This window comes from Sebastes umbrosus, chromosome 9 (genome assembly GCF_015220745.1).
Source record: "Sebastes umbrosus isolate fSebUmb1 chromosome 9, fSebUmb1.pri, whole genome shotgun sequence".
In the NCBI taxonomy this organism is placed as follows: Eukaryota; Metazoa; Chordata; class Actinopteri; order Perciformes; family Sebastidae; genus Sebastes; species Sebastes umbrosus.
In genome coordinates, this window is record NC_051277.1 from 8,742,804 (window position 1) to 8,770,482 (window position 27,679).

The 27,679-nt window shown below is 38.0% G+C and overlaps 1 protein-coding gene and 1 long non-coding RNA gene across 3 annotated transcripts in view; one reads left to right on the forward strand and one right to left on the reverse strand.

The window, feature by feature from the left end:
• Positions 1–27,679, reverse strand: part of lingo2 (leucine rich repeat and Ig domain containing 2) — a 244,989-nt gene that overhangs the window by 158,723 nt on the left and 58,587 nt on the right. For both annotated transcript variants that reach the window (XM_037780304.1, XM_037780303.1), the window contains exon 3: positions 4,630–4,735. The gene's annotated coding sequence lies outside the window, so the exon portion shown is untranslated. The remainder of the gene's footprint in view (positions 1–4,629; positions 4,736–27,679) is intronic.
• LOC119494436 lies at positions 969–27,679 on the forward strand. Its single transcript, XR_005208215.1, has 4 exons — positions 969–1,136; positions 14,254–14,259; positions 15,664–15,668; positions 27,668–27,679. It is a non-coding gene; the product is annotated as an uncharacterized LOC119494436 (long non-coding RNA).

The window sequence follows — 27,679 nt, forward strand, 5'->3', positions numbered from 1 at the left end:
CTGCAACTGTACTGTATGCCAGTTTACGTCAATGCTTCATGCTGAACATTCAGTATATCTCTGTGGTATATTACTTATTGCATGATTTTATTAGTATCTATGCTCTAATTTCTACCTCTTTTTTCTATGGCAAATACAATAATTCTGACGCAACTATCATTTGTATCACAAATTCACATGGAAGAGCCATTTATAAATATTTAATGAAATAAGTACAGACTTTGAGAAACAGCTTATATGCTTCAGACTTCAGTGATGAATATTTTACATGTCTCTATGGAAGTACTGCATGACATGACAACAGCAAGACATGGACAGTGTTTTTCAGGTTTCTGACATTCCCCATGTTGGAGCAAAAGAAACATCTTTGGCACAGGTAAGAATGTGGATGTGGGTGCAATAGTGGGAAACAGTGCTGTACTTTTTTCAGTCTTTGTGAAAGATACAGTACATTGCTACTGTTCTTCCTCTTTCTCTCTCTCTCAGGAGGCCATACTGGCCTCTCCTGTCCATATACAGTGCAGTAGTATATAGTATAGCAGCATCATTAAGGTTGGTGGACTCAACTCTGAAAGATTTTTATCTTGTTATCTTTTTATAGAGAAACCTGCGTGTGGATACTCGCAATGTATCATCTTAAATGTTAATGGCAGATATTGGATAGTTCAATCAAAGTGCATCGTTTGTAAGAGTTTCTAATGCAAGCAGGCCTAATTCAGCTACTTTGTGATGGAATACATAATAACTAACCATTATTTACTTGAATAATAATTCCATGAATATTCTCATGTGTTATGCTACTGAATCCGCCATTCACATTCAAACACCCAGGAGACCAAATATATAATAGAAAAATAAAAAATAAAAATAATTAGGACTGACCCGAATGTTTCAAAGCTTCAACCGTTGCCATGGCAATCGACCTACAAATCAGTTTTCAAATGATGAAGTATATATATATATGTATGTACTGTATGTAGTATGTACTAATAATGTACAAATCCCAAAATAGCCAATGAAATAAGGAATAATCCGACAACATTATTCATATTCAACATTAATTATTGTTAGTTATTCTCACACGAATAACACTGTTTGTTGTGTGCAGAGGTGTTTGTGTGTAAAGTAGTGCGGCAGTGGCGCTGTCCCGAAGCTTTGAATACCTTCGAATACTTCTCACCGAAGCTTCGAAGCCCCAGATTATTTTATTTGGGACAGCAATAATGATAATAATAATAATAATAATAATAACAATAATAATAATAATAATAATAATATTATTATTAATAATAATAATGATAATATTATTATTATTAATAATAATAATAATAATAATAATAATAATAACAATAACAATAATAATAATAATAATAATAATAATGACAATAATGATATTAATAATAATAATAACAATAAAGGGAGGTGAATTATAGTTGCAATGCACTGAACATACTAATTATGTTTTTCTGTTGAACAGTATAAAATGTATGTAAAATGAGCTTTAACAGAGTAAAAGATATTCCCAGAATGGGTTGAAATTTTCCCTGCAGTCTAACTTTCGTTCCTCTTATCTCTCCAACACTTCTGAGGATTGATCGGGGCAGTCGTTTTCCAAAAAAGCTGCTTCAACATTCACGACTGCAAACACACTTTCCTTTCTTCCCTCAGTTCCTAAACTCTGCATGAGATTTCCATGTACTACTCTGGACTGTTCTACCTATAGGAGTATGTTTATCTTTCCTCTCCACCACTACAGCCTTTTCCCCTGAAAGTGTAATCCTGAGAATGAATGTAGAGAGACTAAATTAAGGGACCCAATTTGAAGCGGCACCACTTCACTGATAAGCTGTACCAGTGATCTGTGAGAGCACTCAGGGTCTGCTACATTATGACAATACAGAGGAATAAAGCAGATGAAAGAGAATAGCCTGGCAAGAGCAGAAATCAGATGGGCAGAGGGAGAGGAAAAAACAATCTAAAGTCTAATTGTGTTATGCCTCACGGCAGCAAGGGAGTTCAGAGAGACACATTTTCTTTCCACACGTCGTTCAGCACAGTCCCTTCCCCGACGTGATCGCATTAATTTCCTACCGGTCCCAGTATTTCTTGCCACATTTTCCCTGGGTGCATTTATTAAAAAAAGTGACATGAAAAGCAAATAGGGAAAAACGTAACCCGACCTATTAAGTTTAACCAGAAACACGGAGCATTGGCATTTAAGACCGGGCATTTAAGCATGTTGGCTCTATGTGTCTGACACCCTCCAAGTCATCCTGTGTCATCCCTGCCCTTTGGGAGAAAATGTCACTTTGATGCCTCTTAGCATTGCGAGGCAACGTTGAGGCCGGTGATTCATTTTAGTAAACTATTTTTCACCTTTGTCCTATTTTTTTTTTGCTAAAGTAAGACTGGCCTGCACATAAAGCAATATCTCACCATTTTGGTTAGGGCTGCACGATTTTGGCCAAAATGATAATCACGATTATTTTGCTCATTGTTGAGATCGTGATTATTTATCACGATTATTCATTGATTTTAGGGACAACATTTTTTATTGCACTTTCACATTGCTTTCACTTCCATGTTGTGCTACATTCCAGCTAATATACAAATCTTTGCATCAAAATAACACTGGCCCTTATTCACAGTGCATCTCAGAGAAGCAAAACAAAATTGTACCAAACTGTTAGTTTATGAAGCGCTTGATTTGGGTCATAGAGTTTTCAATGAGCGGAGCACGCATTTGAAACGTTAATATTGCAGTCGATCATGTTCATTCAATTGTGTTGCCAAAATTGTGATCGCGTTTAATATTTGAGTAATTGTGCAGCCATAATTTTGGTTGTGCTTCTTACTCCCTGTTTTGATCCGTTATCAAAAGCAAGTACTTATTGCTAAAAGCAACTTGACTTAGCATTACTTAGTGACCATCAGCAACATCTTAGAAAAGCAAATTCGTATTGGGGAGGTTGATTTCCCCACATTCCCTTCATCTACTTTCACAGGAATAAAAGTAATTTGATTACCTGTATGATTGCTAAATTAATCAACTGTCATGTCACCATCCTCTTATGACTTGTCTGTGTTCTCTAAAATCTCATGTCAAACCTCCGTAACTGCAGCAGATGTCTACACTGGACAAACTCTGTGGCTATTTGAGATAGATGTCTGGAAAGACAAGAAGGAATATCTATGTTTATAATTTCCAAAAAAAGAACAATCCCAGTGAGCAGCACCACCAAAATATTATCTTTCTACCCACTTGCCGCAGTGCCTTTTCCAAAAATAAGGATGGTGGTGCAGAGTCTGACCACAGAGAGCAATCTGACATGTACCATCTATTACTCTACAGTGCAGTGCTCACCGTACTAATTGCACAGTTACAAATATCTCATTTGAACCGTGTTGAGATAATTTTTTGTCCGTACAATGCAGAAAATCAAATTTAAGTGTGAGCTGAGGATAACAAACATGTTAATTATCTGTGATATATTATAAACTAGGGGTAATTGGGCTTTCACTGTCATGGGACCGAAGCACTGGAACAGATGGCCCAATGACCAGGCTCGCTAGCTGAATATCCAGTTTTAAATACACACTTACTGTTCAGGCCTGCAAACTCCAGAGGGATGAAAAAGATGACAGTTCTGAGAAAAGGGCCGAAATTTGCTTTGTTACGCACCGCTGCCGCTGGGCCAAACTAAGCTAAAGTAGTTTAAGAGTTATGTTTTCATTCCCTGTAGACAGAATCACATGGATTCTTGTTAGCATATGAGGATAATGCGGGTGATTTTTCCAACAAAAAATGTATATTTGACGGTTTCAATACTAATTTTCCACAATATCGATACACGGTTACCAGCTGCGCTTCTGCTCTATCTTATCTCAAGCGAGTTCACACACACACCGCTATTTATCTTTTAATAAAAATCTAAACTTGTATGCCCACAATGTTGTGTCAATTTCGAAATTGGTATTAAATATCAATGTTATTCAAGGTATTGTATGGAAGCTAGAATTTCCTTTATCGTGGCAACACTGTCGCGTGTAAAGAACTACTTTTTCTGCTCGCAGCTTGTAGATGCTATGTACCAACACTCCTCCACAGACACCCACACCACAGAGCCTCTTGTAGTAGAGCCGCTCAGCCAGCTGCAACACAGGTACCCACACAGACTCTCTCAAAGGGCCATAAATGTGCTTCTAGTGACTGCCAAAGCACTGCCAGACTATCTGTGTTTCCAGCACAGTCAAAAAGAGTCATGGTTGGTTAGCTACCGGCTACTTTTGAGTTAAAAGGCGAAAGCTATGGCTGTTATTCCACCAGTGACTCACATACACTGTTTTCATTGTTGTTCTATGCCTTGCTTTATGTACATTTACATTGTCCTAGTGTTATCTTGTAAACCACCTTCCAATTATGTTTTAATAACTTAACGTTATATACAGTTTGTGTGCATGCTGGGATCAGAATGCCATGGTTGGTGTGGATTTTTTTTTTGTTGGCCATATTATTTAAATTTCGTATTATTCAAAATTGACCTTTTAATCCAAACCTGACTTAAAAACTGCAATAAAAAGGCAACCGCATCCTCAATTACAACAAACTATGAATATATTTTGACCTACCTGCTGGGCTTCCCACTGTCAGATGTCCGTACACTGTTACAGAAGCAAGAAAGTCCTTTAGAAAACCTCCAGTGTGACTCTATTCACAGGTCACTTACTCCAGGGTCTGAAAGAAAACAAAAGAAACACAAATCAGAGCAGACACGGAGAGTGAGCTCACGACTCAGCCACCACAAATGCCCAGTGATCCAGGATAAACATCCTTGGAGAAATGTCAGTCCAAGGAAGAACATTAGCTAAACCGCACCAGGATAGCGGGCAAGAAAAGACCTGTACGACATACGCACAGAATTGTTCTCCCTGCTTGGTCAACTTGATCATTTTTCTGCCTAAACAGCTGCCAGAGAGTGGCTCATTACACCATCATTTGAGTCGGGGAAGACAAGTGAGTAGCATTTGCAGGGCTCATGCCATTCAACTTAGTGGTGCAGACTGGGACAGTGGATGTCCCTTACTGACTGACTGACTGACACGTTGTTGAAATGCACATGAGCAACAGTATAAAACCGACTTCTTTCACAAAAGTGCATAGTGAAAACTAACAGATACTTTTTTAGTTAACATCAGCCACCTTCCATTACAAAAATCACCAGTGCTGCTTAGTTAATCTGCCTGTGCTTGCTGTGGTTCTCTGGGTCGACAGGTTTGTTTCATTGAGCAGAAGAGAGCAGCGCGTTCAGTCGACCATAAAGCAGCCACAATTAAACTGGTAACTCCACAGCATATGTGAAACAACGGTTTACTTGTTCTTGTGACTCAGTATATCTTGCAAACGGGCTGCAATGATAGTCTGTAAAAGTACGCTTATTTTTTCTCGGATGCTAAAAAATACATACAAACTATAATGTGTATAAACAAGTCAAGGCAATTAACTTGAAAAGATCATTTGCTATTATTGTGCATATTTGTGTATGCAAATATGATGTGCTTTGGTAGAAATAAAAACTACTTTAAAGGAATATTTAGTGATCATAATACATACAGTATAATATGCTGAATACTAAGACGCTGATTATTTGTATAGTAATGAATGCAGCGATTTAAAGGTAGCACTGTGATTGGTTAGTAAAGACACATATGATGGCCGACAGGTATTTCAGTGAGTGCACAGTCAGCTGTCAGCTAAAAAACTTGGCGGTCGGATCCGCTGGTTATCACCTGATATGAGTGCTATTATTTACGACGTGGCCTGCCATAACTTATGCTAGTAACATTCATGTTCTAAATGATGTGTTCACTGGGTTACCAATACAATTCATTCCTTGACTGGTAGGGTTCTGGACTACTAGGCAACTCAAAACACATGACGAAGCAGAAAAACTAGTATTTCATAAAGCACAGTGTAGTTGTGAGTGGGGAAATAGCTTTGCTGTCACTGAACTTTCAAATCATAAGTGCCCCTTCACCAAGGATTAGTTCTGTTGTAGATTAAAACATATGAATATTCTTTTCTGATTATAGCAAATTTGACAATTTATATTAATAGCATTATTACAACTCAAGATTTCCATCTGTTAAATCAAAGAAACATATAGTGTGAAGTCATTGAGATGTTTAAACAACTTATCCAGTCACTCTTATCCAGACTGCAATTGGATTCATAAGAGATTATGATTATGAAGAAAAATGACAGCCTCAATTGCCCTAATGCTAGCAGGAATTTACTCACTATATCAAAGTTCTGACTTACTGGCTTACTCAGTGATTCCACTCGCTAAGCCACCTAAATAGGCCATATCTATTATAGCTCAAAATGTAGTATAATTTCACATGTAATATAGTTTCCTTGAAGTCAAATTGTTCGATGCACACCACCGGACGTGTGAGCAGTGGCTGCTGACACCTAAGAAATGCTCACCTTTTTCCACTGGCTTACCAATGCTGCTATTTCCATCCCACCCACTGATCAGCCTAATCCACTGTTGGAGGATTTGAGCGCTGTGGTACAGAGCAATTGTGCTGCGGCAAAATGAGTGTGGCTTAATTGGAGCAAAGACTTAATGAGGGCCCCTTGAGGATTATCATCTGTGGCTTAGAAACGGCCCAGGTAGCGGAAGACACGGTCAAAAGGATCAGCTAACAGCCTTCTAAATTGGAGTGACAGTGCTGAGCTGCAACTGGGCCAATAAAATCGGTACTTTTTTTATTTTTTTTTCCAGGGGGGTCCTTAGAGAGAGGTGAACTAAAGTGAAAATCTCCGAGGAAAATACGGCTGCAGGACCAAACAGCCGTCTGATGCAGCTGGAGGAAAGTAATGGAGCATTTACTTATTTAGTTCTCTCCATTTAGTCTTGTAACCTCCAATACTACTCTGTTTGTGCTTAAATTAATTGTAAATTAAGATTTTTTTTTTTGTACTATATCGTCTGCTAAATATTATGTTGTTATAACTGCAATAAAAGTTAATTGAAATTATTTTGGCTGAGTAGTTTTCTTCAATATAATAAGAATTAAATCACATGGGAACATGATCATAAAATCTTTGCATTTTTTCATAACATTTTTACAACTAACAATTGTTTTCATTATCTTTTAACCTGCAGATTATGTTTCACAGTAGATTAATCGATACATTGTGTGTACGATGTCAGAAATGGTGGAAAAATGTCCATTACAATTCCCTATCAGGTGATGTTGTCAAACTGCTTAATTTGTTTAACAAAGAGTATAAAATATTCACATAACCATTTAATATAAGAAAGAAATGCTCACAAATTCTCACAATAATTATTTGAGAATTGAGAATGTTTTACATTTTTGCTTGTAAAATAAACGATCCAATAAATGTGGATTATTTTTCTGTTGATCAACTAATCCATTAACTGACGAATTGTTTCAGCTCAAAACATTCTATTATTTGGAGAAGAAACAAAGATACATATGTAGTAAAGGAAATGCTGTCGCCACAATGGCAGAGAGAGGTAATGTAGACCCCTCGCTAGCTCTCCGAGCAGTTTATTTCTCCGAGAAGTCCGTCTCCACTTGACAGCCACAGATCAGACATGACTGACCAAGATAAATGGTTAGGCTCTAAAGTCAGATCAATTCAATCTAGCAACTGTCCTCTCCAGGAACAAAAGGCCACACTGTCAACAAGGCTCAACTCACTTCAATGCTCATTCACTGTCTTTTTGTCCTTGTTACGTAAATACCCGAAGCTGTGAGTGTCCTGCTTTTTAAAGTTGAACAGGTGAAATTCTCAAGCCTTAAAGCACTTCAGTTCATTTGTATCTCTAAAAACGGCTTCCTGTTTTTATTGTTGTATTTTTTTTTTTTTGTGCCTTTCAGTTCAGGCCTGCAGGCTATAGAAGTTGCGTGCAATAAACCCTTTCAATAACGGGCTCGTTTCCGTAAGCCTATCTAGTACACCACTATTTCCCTGTTGGACTTATGACGAGACTTTACATCCTCTATAATTAATTATGTCACATTTCAATTCAGTGGGTTTCAAGGTCTGAACTCAGCCAGACTGAGACAGGGCTGGAGTCATCATCTGCAGCAGTGTTACTCAGCCCACACCCCCGACAGCCATTTCATTATGTAGCAAGACATGAAGGGCAAGTCGAAGTCTGTGCATCCAATTCAATTGATGACACAAACATGCCAAAGGATGCTTTTAGGCCCAGTTGCATTGATCCAAAGCTCAATTAAATTACATGGACAATAACGCCAATAATTTCGAGTCCTGTCACTACACTGTGTCCCAGTATGTCCTTGCATTGCCTGAACTCCCAATTTCAAGTCACACATTAGCACTGGTTATACATTTCAATGTGGATGCATGCTTGGTGAATTAAGGAGTTGCTCCTGCTTTGCAGTGTTTCCTCTTTTAAAGTTTAGTATAATCACATTTCTGGGAAATTTGTATTACTTACTGTAGATACGACTCACTCACATGCTTTGCCACGTTGCATTTTAAACAACTGCAGCTCCCCATTAAAATGTTAGCTGTTGGACTGTTTTAATGAGCGGTATGGTGACAAATTTAAATTACAGACTGCATTATTGATTTGATGAATATAATGGCTCTCTTCCTTTACAGTGTCTGAAATATAGAGCTATTAAAGTGAATATTATAGTGAGAACTCTTCAGAGCTTTGGTACAATGTTATGATTTCTTTTGTGTCTTTGCGTGCGTCTATTTAGGTCATAACTGAACATATCTGCTATCTCAAAGATGGAGACAGTTAATACCTGCACATTTAATGCATTTTATATTGGATATTATACAATTCAAACTAACAATGAGGTACATTTTGACTAGTGGTACACTGGTTCAACAAGCCCACGGTTCAGTTTGTATTGCGGTTTTTGGGTCAGAGCTTTGGTTTAATTTGTTTTGCACATTAGGGAGACGAAAAACATAACCAATGAATGAATATTTCTATAATATATGAAGCCATAACACTGATTTTATACATGAAATAAGACAGGACCACGGTTTTGGTTTGTACATCATTGAACGGTTTGTTTTCTTACAGTTCGGTTTTGCATCCCTAACTTCGCCATACAGTGTTTTTAAAAACACTTTTTCACCATGGTAAATTACATTCCAATGCAATGAATTTACATTTCCAACAGAGTAAAACACTATTTTCAACTGACTAGTATAGTGGTTGATGGATATGACAACATATTACATATTTCAACACGCTATTAGACAGTGTAACTCAGCTACATATACATGTAGAGACGCTGCCAGCCTCCATATTGCCCGGAGTAGTAGCTTTAAGAAAAGAATCAACAACCTCCCCAATTCCCCTTTTCATCTGTCTCTCTTCAAAGAGAATAAAACAGAATAGACGAAAAGCAAATTCAGCTCCCTTACTACACACAAAGGAAACGTGAACAGAATAGACAGGATAAAAACACAGAGATTATTAGTTCAAAGGGTCAATGAAATGTCACAACGAACTCACAGAAACTTTTGGGTCAGAGGTATATCTTTGCTAGCGGATGTATACGCACACAGCTTGGATGAAACGAAAAAAGGAAACAGTGTCAGGAAAGTGTCAGTACTTTAAACATAAACAGACGGAGAAGAGAAGATGAAGGCAAATCCACCTGCCAGACTAAATTAATAACAAAAACAAAAACAAAAAAATAAATTAACATTTTAAGATAAAAGAAACAAGGACTTTACTTTTGGCCAGACGGCTGTGCAAGAGGCAGTGAAAATATCAAAAAACATCCCTTGGAAAAAAAAAAAAAAAAAAGAAAAGGCTGAAACACAAGAAAAATACTTGTGCCTTTGGCCCCATGCTGAGAGCTCAGTGACCACACAATGTAATGCTGGGTGAGTACTTCCCTAAACAAAGGTTTATTGCATCATTGCTTGTAGCACACAGTGTCTGAGTCAGTCTCCAACAGTGACTCAACCTTGGGACCTTGTTTTATGAGGCCAGCCTTTAACAATTTGCAGAGAGGAAGACCAAAGACGGAGTCTGAACCCAGCCTCTCATGCCTATAGCACAAGGGTTATGGAACACAGGAGCTGAAGTGAAGCAGCTCTTCTAATTGAACAACTACAGTACTCCATCACATCAAGAATTTGAACAAGATGAACACCAACCGGCAGTGTTGTTCCAGACTGAATATACAAGAAGTGTTGGTGTCCTACTATTAGTAAAACCAGAGACGTTTCTTAATTCCTCCCAGTTCTGAATGTGAGACAAACAAAACAACAAATCCCATGTACTTCAACATACACTCCTTTATTACCATTGTCATACTGGTTTTTGCAAATGTATTAATCCCTAATGATCCGCCTCAAGTTTCTCACCAAAAACTAAATTTGACAAGATTACATTTGAACACATCATGATAACGTTATAATGTAACTTTGCCCAGTACTCATTTCTACTGAATAGAGCTTGAATGCATCATAATGTAACCTCCGTTAGTATTAGCTATTAGCTAAAGTAAGACATTTCTTATGATTGATTAATTAATTGAATTAGGAATGGTGCATTTGATCTTATTTCCAAACCATTTGTTATCACTAAAACACTAATAAATTACAGTGTCTTGTGTTGTGAAGCCTTGAAACTTATTAGCGCAATATGTTATATTACCTTTATTGAATATTTTGGGGAATGTAATGGGCAGACAGGTATTGGCTGACAAGCCTATAGGCAACAATGTAGTGGAGTAAAAGCATGCATGCCTGCTGGAGTATTTATTTGCAAAAGACTTGTTAGAGGCTATTCTAAATGTAAAGTAGCAAGCCTAAATTAGAATTCACATTACCAATTAATACAGCGTTGACAACATGCAGCTATACCGGTGATTAAAAATAAATATCTAGATATTCCTTAGATCATATTTGATTGCCTTTAATAAAGCAGTGGATTGTAGACAAGTACTTCAGTTAAAATGACACAGATGAACTGAAAAACATGTACAGGCATGCCTCAAGAATGTGATATGACATGCAGTCACATATCTGAAATGTAAGGAATGGAAATATAAAATTTGCATTGTGTTTTATTATTATTATTATACTTATAATTTTGTTATGTTTATAATCATAGTAAATATACAGAAGACAAACTGTCTCACGGACACTTTGACTTTCATTCTCTCTGAAACTCTTTCTCTTTCTTTTTATCGCATGCAGACACGCTATGCTTTATGCAGCACATTTAGCTGAGGGAAGTGATTTAAAACTGCTGGCCTAAAGCCCTCACACCCTGCCACACAAGCACACAGATGACGTGAGACTCTGGGAACCTTGATGTGATAGCACATGCCACCAAATCCACAGTTAATTGGACACTTCCTTCACAACAGGCCCGTGGAACACAGCAGCAAGCAAATAACAAGGCTAAGACAAGCTTCCAGAATGAACAAGAGGAAATAGCTCAGATAACGAAACCAACAGCAGATGTGTTGTCCTCTGCGGTATATTGTGTTTAGAACAACAACTCTTCTTTGACTGCATAATCCTCAGCATTCAGCTAAACTGATTAGCCTCCCCATGCTTAACAGCTGGTATCTTAGCCCAATTTGTCCGGCTTGGAAATGTTAAGCAGAATCATGTCTGCTGCATTCTTCATGCCAAATGGACATTTGTGTGCTGAAAATGGTCAGCAGCCAGGTACTGAGTAGGGATTGCACATGATCAAAAAGGATTTCATGGAAGCAGACTGAGAGAAAGAAGACTTATGGAAATATAGCACTGCATTGTGCTGGATGTCTCAATTTTCACGAGCCAGTCCACATGTGGTTGTTAGATGTGAGGGTTTAGAGAGCTACCCAGCTCACCAGAAACATTTGATACCAGCTGAGGTAAACAAGTCACTGGTGAAGAATGTCAAACACCTAGCAAGCCAAAGAGACACAAGCAGCTTTTGTTTTTCAAGCGTGGTGGGCTGAAAAGCAAGTGAATATTTGACATATTCGACTACACAGGGATGCCCATGTTGCACCTCAGCTCTACACAGTGTACTTTGTTGAAATTCTGAATTGCTGGCTCCCCTGACGGTCAAGACAGCAGCAAGCTATAGACAGACATCAGTAAAAAAATGTCTCTACTAGGGCGGCAACGAAGGATTATTTTCATTGTCGATTAATCTCTTTATTATTTTCTTGATTAATCGATTAACTGTTTGGTCTATAAAATATCAGAAAATTGGGACAAATGTTGATCAGTGTTTCCCAAAGCCCATCATCATGTTTTGTTTACGGTCATAGAAGAGTAAAGAAACCAGAACATATTAACATTTAAGAAGCTGGAATCAGACAATTTTGTCATTTTTTTCTTCAAAAATTACTCAAACCGATTAGTTATTTATTCTATACAATGTCAGAAAATGGTGAAATATGTTGATCAGTGTTTATCCATGTAGCCCTCTGAAAAACAGCTGCAATCCTTTATCTGTTTAATATAACTGAATATTTCATATTTGTTTCTGCTTACTTTAAAGCAATAGACAGTACGTTTAATGGATTGACTCGTTTTTAATGCAGTGTCAGTAATTAGGGTAATATGTTGGGTAAACAAAGATGAGTGAGGCAACATGTCATAATCTCATCACCACTGATATGAGTTTTGTATCAAATTAAAGGTTGGAGGATGTGAGGGAAAACACTATTTGGTCACTCATCATGGTGCCTTTTCCACACCTGCCTCACAGTGCCAGCGATGCAAGGAAGGAAGCCGACCTGCTGTCTGTCAGTTACACTTGTATAACTCACTCTAGATCTTAACACCTGCAAACTGCAAAGAGAACAGAAATACACCCACAGAAGAAGGTGACATGAAACAAACTGTAATCTAAGACTGGATTTGTATGAGGAAGCAGGCAATTTCTCCAAACACAAGAGTGTTGTGTTGGGTAGCTGGAATTTCTGTGGTTAATCCAAGTGAGACCATCAATCAATCAGTAACTCAATCAATATATAATTATTTTGCACATCAATATACCTTTTCTAAACTGTTGTCTTTGCCATGAGTACTTTCACGTAGAATATGAATATTATGAATTTATGAATTATGCAAAAAAGCGATACTTTTTTCTTGTTTTTCTGAGCTTTTGCACCACAAATAAAGCCATCAACCAATCACCTTGTGTGGAATGGGTTGTGTTACACCTATATTTTTAAGGATTATAAAACAACATGTAGGCTTTGTATTCTGAACCAATATGGCAAACTTTATTATTCCTTTCAACCTTTACAAAGGCAGTGGGTACCAGATCCACTCCTTCCGTTCTTACCTTTTACAATAAAAGCCCTAGAGGCGTCTCCAACAAGTAGATAGCGAGCTACCGGTAGCTCGGTTCAAAGAATGAACATATATTTGATAACACAAAGTCACTTTGAAAACCTGTTTGAATTTCTATCCAATCAAATTCAGAGACATCCCGCCAAAATTATTATTTGCCAATCAGCTGTCAATCACACGAGTTACGCTGCTTGCAAGTTTGGTAACATCAGTGACCTTGCAACTTTAGGCAATGTTCTTAAAGGACCACAAAAGACAGAAATGATGTCTGCTATTGGCGATGTACAACTTGGTGCTATGAATAGCTCTCGACCACATTCATTTTGTCAAATTGTCACTTAGAGGAAAAAAGGTTGGAGACCCCCGCCTTGGATATATAATAATTGCAGGCGAGTATTTCTTATTTTCGTGTGGTTTATTTGCCACGCCCCCGGTGTGTAAAGGCTTTTACTCTCCTGTACAGTGTGAAGCTTCATCTGTTGTATGATGAGCTTTGAAACCTTGTCATCGTATAAAGGTTGAATCACTCAGTGACATTGATAAAATGTATGTCAATATTTACACTATTAGATACAGCATAGATCTGATAGAGTATAACATAAAAGTGTGGCACAACAATGGACTCCTGCTGCTTGTATGCAGTTGATGCAAAGCAATCAGCACAGACTTTATAGTAATCGCTTACCTTTTATTCCCAGTGGAAACTCTCTGCTATGGAGTTTCTGATTGAAATAAAAGGCTCAATTCTTGTTAACTCTGAATTTGCATAGTAAAGCACATACTGTACAGTACATTAGTTTCATCCAGCGCTCCATCGCTCCTATCTTCACATTAAGAGCGAGGTTAGCAAGACAATGTGGTCCACATCGACTCAACTACCTTTGCGGACCATGCAGCTGAAAGTTGACAAACACAACACTTAAATACCCATTAAATGTGAATCAAATATCGTTTTAAGATTGCATTGTCCCCAAAAATGATATGACTGACCACAGTGAAAAGAAATCAAATCATAGCTTTTTTTTTTTGGTACCTGAAGCATTTTCTATCAACTCAGAGCTAGTCTTGTGAAAATTTAATTTCATGGGTGACGGTGATGCAGATGGGATACTGGTTTCTGGACAATTAGAATTATGTTATTTCTCAATTTAATTTGTCTCTAAGTGACACCCCGATTTGTCCCTTGGCACTGTGTGTAATCGGGATTTACCACAAGCAACGGCTTCTTTCTAACAGGGGATTTGGGCTAGGTTTGCCAAGATAACATTCAACAAATTCAGCATGACATTTTTCATGTGTGCCTGTCACTGTGTGCTCAGTGCCCCGATGAGTTATTCTTGATCTAAATGCGCTGGCAAATATCTGCTTTGACTCTGCCCATCTGCGTGACCCATGAACAATTATACATATCTACTATTATCATATTTCATCTGTTTCATGCAAATCACTGCCATTTATGCAGCACTGTGCCCCCAGGAAAGCATTATTATTTTATTTTATTCAAGTTGCTGAATGTTTCTTTCATTTGACAAAGTCTGACAAAATGACTCAGGCCTATGAATTAAGTATTTGTACTTTTGCCTCAACAACAAATGAGAGCAACAGCTTGAGTCACGCAATGAAATACAACTGCATCATGCAACAAATACACTCCTCTATGTTTCATTGTTTCCTTCCTCTTAACTCAAAAATGTGTACTTAATACACACACAAAAACTTAACACCACATTTTGTATGTGGCATGTTTTGTGATTGATATGAATATCTAGCTAAAATGGAAGGAGTCTCTGACTGTATGTATATGTCTGTCCTTTTCTTATTTTCTTGACAACCGTTCATCTGATCGACTTCACACTTGGCAGGTGTTGTGCTGAGGACGCAATGAAGCACATTGGTGAGTGTGAAGTTCTTTGAAGATGAGCAGTTCTCGAGAAAGCAGCAAGCAGCAATACCGGAGGCCAATCAATCGGCCGAACACCGAACAGGCACTGCACTAGTATTTCAGAAACTAAACATATAGTATTAAATGTTGGATTATACTTCCATATAATATAAAACATGCAAAATACATGTAATCAATTTCACATCACAGATGACTCTTATAGACAATCTGTGAATGGGCAATAGGGTTGGGTAATTGGACGAATATATCGGCTTTTAGCGATTGGCGGAGTACAACGGCGGTTGTTTTTTTTTGGGGGGCAATTTCTTGGGCGATGTTTGTCATTTTATTTTGCTAATTTAATGGTCTGCCTTCAAAGACGAGAGCCCCTCAGCTGCTGCTCAGCGGGCATAGAGAGATACAGCGGGGGTAAACAACATGCAGAGTCGGCATGTCTTCACATCAGTGAAATGAGCGTTTATTTCGACCAAACCAGAGTTGGTGATTTTTGGAAAGACTAGTAAATACGGTTTTGGTTAGCAAACACATGCACACATACCTGCACGAATATATCGACAATCACGGGTTGTTGGGCTGACGATGGACGGTTGGAACATTTTAACATATCGCCTAACCCTAATGGGCAACCATCAAAACAGAAGCTAAACAAAAAAACAATAATAACACAGAAGCCGTTAGAGCTGTAATGATTAATCGATTAGTTGTTAACTATTAAATTATCGCCAACTGTTTTGATAATAGACTAATCGGTTTGAGTTATTTTTTAAGAAAAGAAAAAAAGTCGAAAGTCCATCTTCTTAAATGTGAATATTTTCTGGTTTCTTAACTCCTCTATGGCAGGAAACTGAATATCTTTGAGTTGTGGACAAAACAAGACATTTGAGGATGTCATCTTGGGCTTTGGGAAACACTGATCGACATTTTTCAGCATTTCTGACATTTTATAGGCCAAAAAAACAATGGATTAATCGAGAGAATAATCAACAGATTAATCAACACTGAAAATAATCTTTAGTTGCAGCTCTAGAGGCCATATAAGATTATTTTGTAACCATGCAGTCTAACCTGGCCTCTGTGCAGCCCACGCTGTCAAAGAGGACAGTCCAATCAAACGGTCCCAGCTCATGCATTCATCTCATAGATAAACATCTCTTAGGTGTTAGCAGAAATGTCAGACGTTATCTGCATCCTTTTTTAATTTCTCTGTCTTCCACCTAGACAGGTGTTTCTTTGCTCCACTCTCAGTCCATTCTGCTCGTCACCATCGGTGGCAGCTGCCAGTGTGACTCAACGTTGTGAGATACAAAAGGAGTCCATTGATTGACATCCGTTAAATACGTTTAATGTATTTAATACCGTTGTTAGACAGACGTGTTTGCATTTTTTCAATTACCTTCGTCCTAGGTGGAAATCAATTGGCTTATCACCACAGGCAATGTGGATTGCTTTTGTCTGATGTGATAAGAGAAATACTTGACTGTGGAGTTGTAGGTCACAGATTCTCACTTTTTGGCTTTCTGTGATTCCTTTAATATCACACAACTGAGTGCACTTTTTTATTGTCAAAACATTCAAAGCTTTATGAGGTGAAACATTTTTTTTGAACAGTGATATGAACCTTGTGCTATATTTCAAAACTTGTGATCAAATCACAGTAGGCAAGCTGCTGATTAAACAGACAGGACCAAGCACATTTCCCTTATCATCGTCATTACAGTATGACCACAACAGTCCATTTGAGTTTTATATATATTTTTACTATGGCTGTCAATCGATTACAAATATTTAATTGCGATTAATCAAATGATTGTCCATAGTTAATCATGATTAAATGTAAATTAATCGCATAGTTTTTATCTGTTTAAAATGTACCTTAAAGGGAGTTTTTCATGTATTTAATACTCTTATCGACATGGGAGTGGGCAATTACGCTTGCTTTATGCAAATATGTGTATATTTATTATTGGAAAAATATGCACAAATCATAACATGGCAAAATCAAGTCCAACAGGCAACAACAGCTGTCAGTGTGCTGACTTGACTATGACTTGCCAAAAACAGTATGTGATTATCATAAAGTGGGCACGTCTGTTAAGGGGAAACTCTATGGGTACCCGTAGAACCCATTTTAATTAACATATCTTGAGGTCAGAGGTCAAGGGAACCCTTTGAAAATGGCCATGCCAGTTTTTCCTTACCAAAATTTAGGGTAAGTCCTTTGTACTTCGTGCCAAGCCATTATGATGTGCTTGGTACAGCTGGATTCCTTAGGTTTTTAGTTTCATATGATACCAGTATCTTCACTCTAGCTTTAAAACTGAGCCCGCTACAACCTCGGAAAGATCGATTGCGTTAACGCGTTAACTTTGACAGCCTTAATTCTTAAAAATACAAATACTAAAGAATGGTTTAGAATAGTCTGATCTATTGTTGGTTAGAAGTTTATTTTTTTGCTATCAAATGAGAAAAGGGGGATATTGTTTGTGTGCTTTCATCTCTAAGTCACTTTACCTTCTCTATGCCAGTCTTGACAGAACAACAGTAAATAATTTGTATAATCTAACATGCTATTGTTTGTGCAAACCGTTTTTGTTCTTTCTTGCTTCTGGCTTTGCATAAATGACATTAAAATAACGTGTAAGACATGATGGTCGTCCTTGCAGAAGTGTGACAGCCCAGCTGGAATATAAAGCAAGCTGTGAATAAGTGGTTTGGTCCCTGTGACTTTCCTGACTGCGCTTAAAATGTTTGTAGTTAGCAAAAGCCCCTGCGTCATTGCAATTTGTGAAAGACGCCATGGAATCAGGCAAAGTGGCAGGCTGAGGGGGCTCACCTGCCGATTTGAGACACTCATCCCTGCTAATATGCATTGTGGATCGACTGTTATTTGCGTTCATTATTTTCTCCTTTGTGAGACAACAGTTAGTGGGTTGATTGGACCTATACATTGTCCTGTTTGACATCAAGGGGAGATTATAATATTGTCATGATTTTTTTTTCTACACTGCCTTTTTACATATATTTGTCAAATATTTCATTAATATTTGACAAAGTCTATTGTGAACGCATTTGTATTCAAAAGGCTTTTGTGCCAAAGGAAAACTGGGGCAAGAATAACCATTCAACACTGACAGACGATGCTAGGCAAGGACAGAGACTAAAATACGAAATATCTGAGCAGACAGCACAACACAACAACAAATCTATGTCAAGCCTATTCAAGTCTCTCTCCTTGTAAAAAAAAAAAAACTCATAGTATGTAGCCCTTCTTTCCTGTTTTGATACCTTTTACAACATTACTGGGTTGAATATTTGAGCGGCTATATTCAAGTGTAACACTACAGAAATCTGTGGGTGAAATATTGAGAGAAACTAGAAATTTGATTGTACTGTAATTACACCAAGGAAGACAAAGACTATTGAACTTATAGACTATACAACATTGCAGTATAGATAATTTGTCATAGTGTGCCGTTGGACTCAAATTCAGAATTGATGCACATATTTGGGACTTCAGTGTTATAAACACTAGCTACGCTAGGTATGATTCAGGGAAGAAAGGTGTCAGGTTAAACAGACCCTTTACAGAACTTCTGCCTCCCACACAGCAAGTTTTAGAAAACGACTAAGTCATTTATTACCCCAGGTCATAGGAAATGCAGCTATCCTATTGATACACTAAAAGCCAATGGTGTCTTCCAGCAGCTGAATCAAAAAAAGTTATGGAAACACTTCCATTCAACATGATACCACTGATAGTACAGTTACTGATGACCTTAAATAGTCGTTACTTAACAATTGTCAAAAAAACAGGAGTCGTGATATTCTTTTCATACTTCTCTTCCTTGCTTACAATAGGTCACACCGCCTAACTGAGCAGCGCATCACAGAACCTCTTGCTTTTCATTTCACCATTTAACGTTGTGGTTCCAAAATTTGTATTATTCCGTCATTGGGTATGATATGTTTCCCTCCTTCTCCGACATTCCCCAAATACCTATTCTGCACATGCCTTTATTGTCATATTGATCTAATAACATCTAGAAAAACAAATAGATGGGTTTCTGGTGGGGTTTTTTTTCATGAAAAAAGCCCCCTTTAGTTGCCAGGAGTAGCGCCGGTTAACGTTAGTACTCTCCTCCGGCAGCTGAATTTATGTATTTACATAATGGCTGTATAAGTCCATTGAGACAATTAATGGGACATAAAAACTAATTTGCATGCCAATGTTCACTCACATGCAGTTATAATAACTTATGATCACATTAAGTATGTATGACCACAGTATTCATCATAAACTGTATGTGTATAATATCAAAAATGAATGTGAAAATAGTCACACTTTTTGTCTAACTATAAAAGTTGTGTCCCGTGTGTGCATTATACACATATATAATAAAGGCTGTACCAAATGGTGTGACGCTTCATTCATGCTTGATGTTTTTATCTAATGAAATATCCTGTTTCAATCCATATTTGTTGGAATTTAGCCTTTCAAAAAACACATTTTGTTACATATGCTACAATACTTTTGCTTCGCCATGGACTATTACTGTATCGGGTGGCAGTGTGCATATTTTTTTATACAAATGTGAAAATAGCACATTTTACACTGCTAAGATATCAGTTTTATGTAGGTTCAAACCGTTAGATAAGCCTTATATGTTGTGTGGAGGCTCAGTACCGACTGATATCATTGCTGCACTATGGAAATCCCAATGCGCTAAAGAGATGGAGTCTGATGATGCTTTAAATTTAAGTGTTCTTCATGTGGTTTACTAATCGGAATGACAACATCCAAAGCAATTAATATGATTTTAAAATCAACCCTTCACAGACTACATCTGACACTTCTCTCCTTTTGTAAGTGCGGTTGATTGTATGAGTGTGAACTGTTAAAGGTGATTGTTCGTACCTCGGAGTGCTGACGCTGGTGAAATTACTGCTCCTGTTTCACCGCTTGTGCTGACACAGTTAAAAAAAAATTGATACCAGTTGGAAGATATTAGCAACCCCAACACATGCTACTTGCAGTTACCACTAGAAGTACTCAATGTGTGAATAGGAGGCCTCGAAGTATGGGTATCAATGTTTCCCAGCAGAAATGCTGCAGATCCAATGTGGAAGTATTTTCTACTGGTGTAAAACATTTTGTCACAGCTTTTTAATATGTTTGCACCCATTTGGTGGGTGCGTTTGAGGTGAAAACCAATTCATCCATGTTTTTTTAATATTTGTACAGATCTGAGCATGACCCTGGAGACGGAGAGTGTAGCTGCCATCAGTCAGCTAATCAACTGAGCTGGCATGAAGCACAGTAGAGTCAGAGAGGAAGGTAAAGGTGGAGTAGGGGCCTGAATCTCTGTGTGGTAGAGACGGGGGCCAAATGAGTGTGGTGAACTCAAGGTGATTGGGTGCATAATGTAGAAAGAAGGGAATTAAAAACATGGACTGTATCAGATGATGGGTTATGATGTGGAAAAAACATCAGCAGCCAGGGTTATCCATCCTTTGTGTGTGTCCTCACTGCTCATTCTCACTCCCTGTCTGATGCCGATGCTCCTGCCCAGACAGAATCTGTTGTTATGTCATCTTTTTGTTTTTTACTGTGGTATCGAATTGGTATTAAGAATCATGGAATTTCACTGGTATTGGTATCAACTGCTAAATTTCTGGTATAGTGACATCCCTATTTGTCAGTGCTTTTCAAAAACAACACATGACTGTTCTAAACACAACACACACAAGTGTCTTCTGATCTGCCACCTATAGGATAAAGGTATGGTTCATTTTAAAAAACTAAAACTACTTGGTTAAGGATGGATCAGCCAAGGAAATTACCCAAGAATATCCGCCCCAATGTCCTCCCAAACGCTGCGTCCACACAGACAGATACAAAGCAGTAAGCAGTCTCTGGCCTCTCATGAAGCTGGATCTCTGTGCTATGTTGCACTCAGCACCTAATTTACATAGTCTGCTTCGACTGGACAGTTGTTTCCTGACAGTCGGCGTACTACCCACGAGGATGTTATTCATTTCCTGTTTCACAGTTTGTTTCCTGAGTACAGAATAGCTTTGTTTTCTTGTCATTTTTTAACCTTGCCGTGCACGTTGCAGAAAGAGTTGCTGAAAGAGAACAATGACACCAGAGATTGCAAGACCGATTGCCATGTTGGTCTTGTATCTGTGCTCGAAGCGGCCACCACTCCACGAGCAGAGCGGCGTGGTAAACAGCTCCAAGCTTCCGTTTCTATGGGAAATAAAAAAAAGCGTGCTTGGCTTTCACCTGGTTGTCACTCGCATTGTGTGAGAGGACATTTACATTTACATTTTAGCTTATCAACTTTCCCCTGTAGTACGGCTGGTCCATATATGTGAACTTTGCAGTAGTATAACAATGTGACACTTCCACAACCAACCACACAATCAATGCTTTTGGTTTACTTTTGTTTGTTGATGCTAGAGCATCAACTTTGGTCCAAGATTGCTTCCTGCCAGCTACTGCATTAACAAACATCGCAACAGGAAATACGAAGGGGCCCATTTAGAATGATTTATGTAGTCAAGTTTGAAAGGTCTACATTAGTGATATATTAGTAATTTCCCTTTCCATTCCTCACATAGATATGCACCTACAGTAACTCAGGCCTCACTCTCTCTCTCTCTCTCTCTCTCTCTTTCATCCTCCTCTCTCTGTTTTGCTCAGACGTATTCTTTACTCTGCTGAAGCATTGCATCAGGAAGTGGTGTAGACCTCCTTGACAAGAACTTGACACTGTGTGGATCAATAGGGGATTGAATCTTCACTGCACCAAGAGTCAAGATACCTTTTACATCGTTGACTGGCAACTGCTAACTTGAGGAAGATTCTGTTTTTCCATTTTCTCTGCCATTACATAGAAATTCTTCAGTCAAAAAGAAATGTTTAAAATAACTGTACTCATTTTGCAGCGGGCCAGCTAAGTTAGTGTTGTATTTCAAATTACTCACATGCAATCAAAGTTCAATGTCAGTGTGCAAGCAAAAAGGATAGCAGTTGATACATCCTATGTCTACACAGTCAAACATGCACAGCTAGTTGAGGCAGAGAGAAACATGTTTACAGTTTCCAAACCTTGCTGTTGAATTAATCTATGCAGCTCAACAACACTTCTGCAACAATAAATGTGTAATAACCCCATGTTCCAGTACCCTTTCCTGCTTTGTGCCTGTTTTCTCTCAATCTCTCTCTCTATTTACCAACTGATCCTACTTACAGGAATAAAACATATTCATATTCATGTTTTACCTCTTCTTTAATTTACTTAACACTAATATTTTCATTCCATTTGGTTTATGTTACAAAAGGTTGCACTTATTTAGCGAGGGATTTGGCTGTGAGAAATGGTAATCTCTTAAACTTGACCTTTTCCCACCGATTTTCTCAACATACTCCGTTTGTTATCCAACTGCTGAATGATACAAAGAGTCCATCTAGATGAGGACCCTAATTTATATCCTGATGTGCCGGTGCTCCACTCTTCAGGCTATCGGTTTCCATTTTGGCAGGGATGCTTTACAGACAAGAATGTATTGATTGAGGCCACAGACGGCTCTAAGCCTTAGCTACCTTTGAATCCATCAGACACTCTCCAGAGAAAGAAACCAATGTGTGTAGGGGATTATTTGTAGTTTCATATTGTACATTACTCCAATTTAACAAATCTAATGCATTGATTGTGGCATTAAAAAGGACAGCACCCACAATATTGAAAATAGTGTTTTGCCCAGTATATAAAACAGTAATTTCTCTTGTAGGCAGCACACACAGAGATGCACATGAACACATGCTGAATTTGTAGGTTTCCCACAGTTATTTTTCTCAGTGAAAGGTGGTGGATTTCGGTGAGAAATTCTGGTAAATTATGCGATTGCAATTCCTGAGCTTCAGCTCTAGTTTATATCAGAGACAAAAATACATCAAGGCAAAAAAAAAAGTGACAAAAACCTCCTTTTATCCCAAAGTGCCTCAAGAAAACACAATTTATTAAAAGACAGTTATTAACATCGAAATGTGTTGAAACACCAGGAGGTCCCTTTAGGTTTTAAAGTCGAGTGCCGCATGCAACTTCAGCTAGATCGTTTTTAAGAATGAACTGAATACTCATCTTCAGGCCTCATTGACTAGTAAAGGGCTTTATAATGAATGTCAAAGGCGAAGGTATAAAACAATCCAACATATTGACACTTGTTCCAGTGCCCTGACTTGTGACAATTTGGTACTGTTTGGCCTTTTGCCTTGCTAACCATTAAACCTGTACACAAATCATTAGCCAGGGTGATGTGAAGAGCAATGATGGAATCTATAATCTCTGTCCCTTTATCTGGCTGCTCAATTTAATGAGCGGGCAGGTGTTAATGATGATGGAGACCAAGACTGGCTCTGGCCAAAGAGCCATGAGCAGAGCGTAATGGGGCGAAAAGCTTGCTTTGGGACAAAAGTAAATTATAGACCTCACAAGTAAGCATGACTGAAAGCCAATGGGGCTCTGCTCCAGTTCTCATAATAATAGGAAGGAGAACCATTGATTCTTCCTCTTCATACAATGTTTGATTAGAGTTATTGACTTCATTGAACATGGCAGGGCTGAAACAACACTCCAAATTACCTCTCTTGAATCATAATTCATAAAATGTAATGGACTCAAATGTAAACCTAACCACAGCCAGGACCAGAGAATTAACTATTAAATCAAATGTAACACAAGTACTAAAGAAAATGGTAAATCAAAAAAGAAATCAAGCAACCCAATGAATAAATGACCATACAAATATCCTATTTAAGTAATAAAAAGATCAAAACTGAAACCAGCTTTATCGTTGTGTGACAAGATAACTTTAACTTAAAGATGAGGCTATTGCCATTTTTAGCAAATAGTCATTAAAGTGAATGAATGCTTTGTCAAGAAAGATCAAAAGACATACTAATTTAATCAAATACATGATATCATGTGTGGCTATAGCGATGTTCCTCTGCCCATTGGAAAGGTCAACAATGAAGATATTCCATACTGTCACAGTTATTTTACATTTCTCCTTGCTTCATTGGGAAAAAGTGAGAAACTTCATTTCTCTAAAGGAATTAGGAAGTTCCTATCTCACAAGCCACTAATACACAACTAAGTCTAAACTGGTGATGTACACACTTAAGATGTTATCTATGAAATCAACTTCATGCAAAAGGCTTAATGCTTAATGGACGGTTATTAGAAATGTAAGTAATATGGGGATTTCATTGAAAAAGCCAGAGGCATTAAGAGGAATAAGACATCAGCCGGGAAGAGAGCACAAATCGATGACAGACGGCGGTGTTAGTGCAGTCCAAATGCACTTTATGTTTAAAGATACACTGTGTAAGATCTGAAATATGAATTTAAAACATTCAATAGAATGCGAAGAGGTTACAGTGTTGAGGTATTTAGCAAAATGTATCTTTAGTGCAACTATTGACAAGACAGACTGTACCGAAAAACATTCCAAATGCCGTTGATATATGGTTTTGAGGCTGTTTTCTTAATAATATGGCCTTGCTAAAACGGAGCTAAGCAAGCTATAATGTAAACTATAGGCCGACGCCATACATAAAGATTATATGGATAGCAGAGTTATTTTGACCAGCTCTAGTTCAAGCAGTTTGGTCAAATTTTGCGTATTCTTGACCGACTATTTTTGTTTTTCTAACTGTGACTGTAAATTAAGTTTGTATGAACCCAGTAGTAGAGGTGAAATACTGCCCCTTATTTGTTTGGAGCATGCGGCCAGGCCTTAGGCATGGCACTTTTAATGAATTTGCAATAGCTTGTAGTGTAGTTTTACTTATTATCAAAACCTGTTTTACTCCACTTACATATGGTCTGCATACAAGATGTTTACAAAGGCAATTAGCTGTGATTTTTAAGACTGCATTTACTGAATATTATGGCTTTTCCAAGACACTGTACTGTTTTATCATATTATTGTCAACAAAGCCAATTAAAAAGACAAAACCCAACAATGAACGGGTGACATTGCTCCACAGTTTGCAGTATGGGATGCTGTCAGATGAACTATTTTACTTGCTAGAGATTCATTTAGCAGCTTGGCAGGGAATCTTGCTTTGCCATTACGGATTTGAACTCATTATCCAGCCAAGGAGCATAATTATTCCTGACCGTGCTCTTTCGTGGAGCGTGTTTGTCAGCTAAATTGCCCATAATATGTATGACTAATGTTACAGCTGCTATGAGGATCTGATTCTTTAGAAATCTCTAAAGATTGAACTTTCCATATATTAACAATGAACTTGTCAAAGTTTGTATGACCTGTAATAATGAATTTCTTGAGGTGACTTGTTGTAGTGGTGTGACGATTCACTGATCCAACCTTAATATTTAAGATACCACCACATCGATTCAAACAGCTTGGATGAGGCCAATGTTGGGAGAGAATCATAGAAATAAAGCTGCAAACTCCAGTGTATCAGCACCCTGACGTACATTTATGACAAATAGATATATCATTTTTTACACCTAATAATTACCATGGCAGCTCTTTTCATATTGTTTGTTTCTCCCACGTGTGTTTCAGATTTACCATCCTCAGTAGACTACACTTGTTTCTCAATCTCTGCCCGCCTGTCATTCTCGAAGGCATACATACAAATCATGTCTCCATGATTTGCTCAAAGAAACGCATACTCTCTGCATATCAATTGCAAGTTATCCACTAATGTTTCAGCACTTTTTTGAGAACCTCACAGTGTGTTTTACCCTAAACCTGTTAAGTTGCGAAGTTAATAATTAGTTATTTATAACCGTTAAGATTCTAGTCCTGGCGTTACCTGTGACTACTGGTGGTAGTAGCAAGTTTAGAAAGTTAGCTACTGCATAATGTCACTAAGGCAGCACCTTAGGCAACACGCTGTGTCGTTTTTGAAGTGGTGTTGTTTTTTTTTTCTTTCTGACGCACGCAAGTAGGCGAGGGTGGATGGGGAAAAAAAAAAAATTGCAGATCCTGCTTTTGATTTTGATGGTTGAAATCGGAAGCTAATTTCGATCAATTTCCAATTTAGAACTGAAATCGTGACACCCCTACTGGTAATGTTCTGGGAACACATACTAAGTGTGCAATGGATTTATAAATTGCCACATAACCACTTACATTTCTGTATATGAACTGGGTGACTGCATGTGCATCCTACATATGGTAGGATGGCATTGCATGAATGCACTGCTCAAAAGATTATATGGATTTGACAGATTTTTATGTCCATTTTGCAACCAACAAATGAAATTCCAACAATGGCTCGAAAACTGTGGAGGTGTCCACCATCACCTTACAACAAGATTTGTTTTCGAACCTTAAAAAAACGCACTGCGGCACACAGTGCAGTCTATACTTTTATAATAGCTCATATACATATGGCCTGTTGTGAATAGGTGACTTCATTCCTGTTTCTAGTTTTTAGAGGTCTTTGTAATCAGCCAGGATATTCTCTGGTAGGCCACGAAAGGAACAACAAGACCCTGGCTAATGATGCCATTACTAGCAGATCTTCCAACACACTGGCTTGATCTCAAGAATCTCAGGTTAGCCCACAGAGGAGCCGATAAAAGCCTTTTCTGTCTCACCTCAAAAGAACATGCTCTCCTAACTCTCTCTGGTACAAAGTTAAAGAAAAAACAAATGTAACGCTTTTCTGCCTCCATTCTCTGCAAGACACGTACACTTTCAGACAAGAGTAACTTTCAGTGGGACTTCTATGGTAATTCAGACTGCACACAAATGGCCGGGAGGCTGTTACTGCTGACACCATCACCAAATGAGGTCCCAGATGCGTCATTGTAATTAGTTGCTGTCCGTGTGACGTGCTCATTAATGTGCATATTACTCTCTCTCCCCCACATTTCCCAATTCTAGGGAGGTAAACATCAACAAATTCACAAGGTGTTGAGAGGTTAGCTCATTAGCTCAACCATAAATGACAGCAGACCTGAATGTAGAGATCAGAGAGATAATTTTTAGGGCTTCACGAAAGTTAGGTTAGATAGGTGCATGGGTAAAATGTTTACTGCAGAGAATATTTCTTGAAAGAAAATGCTTCATGCATGGTTCATATATTCAAATGGAAAAGTTGTCTTCATGACTTTACGGCATCTTTTCTGACACTTTTGGCCTGTTCCCTTCATTTGGATTTATGAAACTAAGGCTTCCTGCTTTACTTGCGACTTAACGTCAGATGGGTTTGCCTCTGTTTACATCCACCTCACTGTTTTCCTGTATGACATTGTTATATTAAAGCTAAGTAAATGAGGCAGCAGTTGTGTCAATGTTGTCTAAGTAACCATTCCTTGGCTGGATTAATTGAGAACAAGAGGATTGTGGAGCAGGGAAGGTGACAT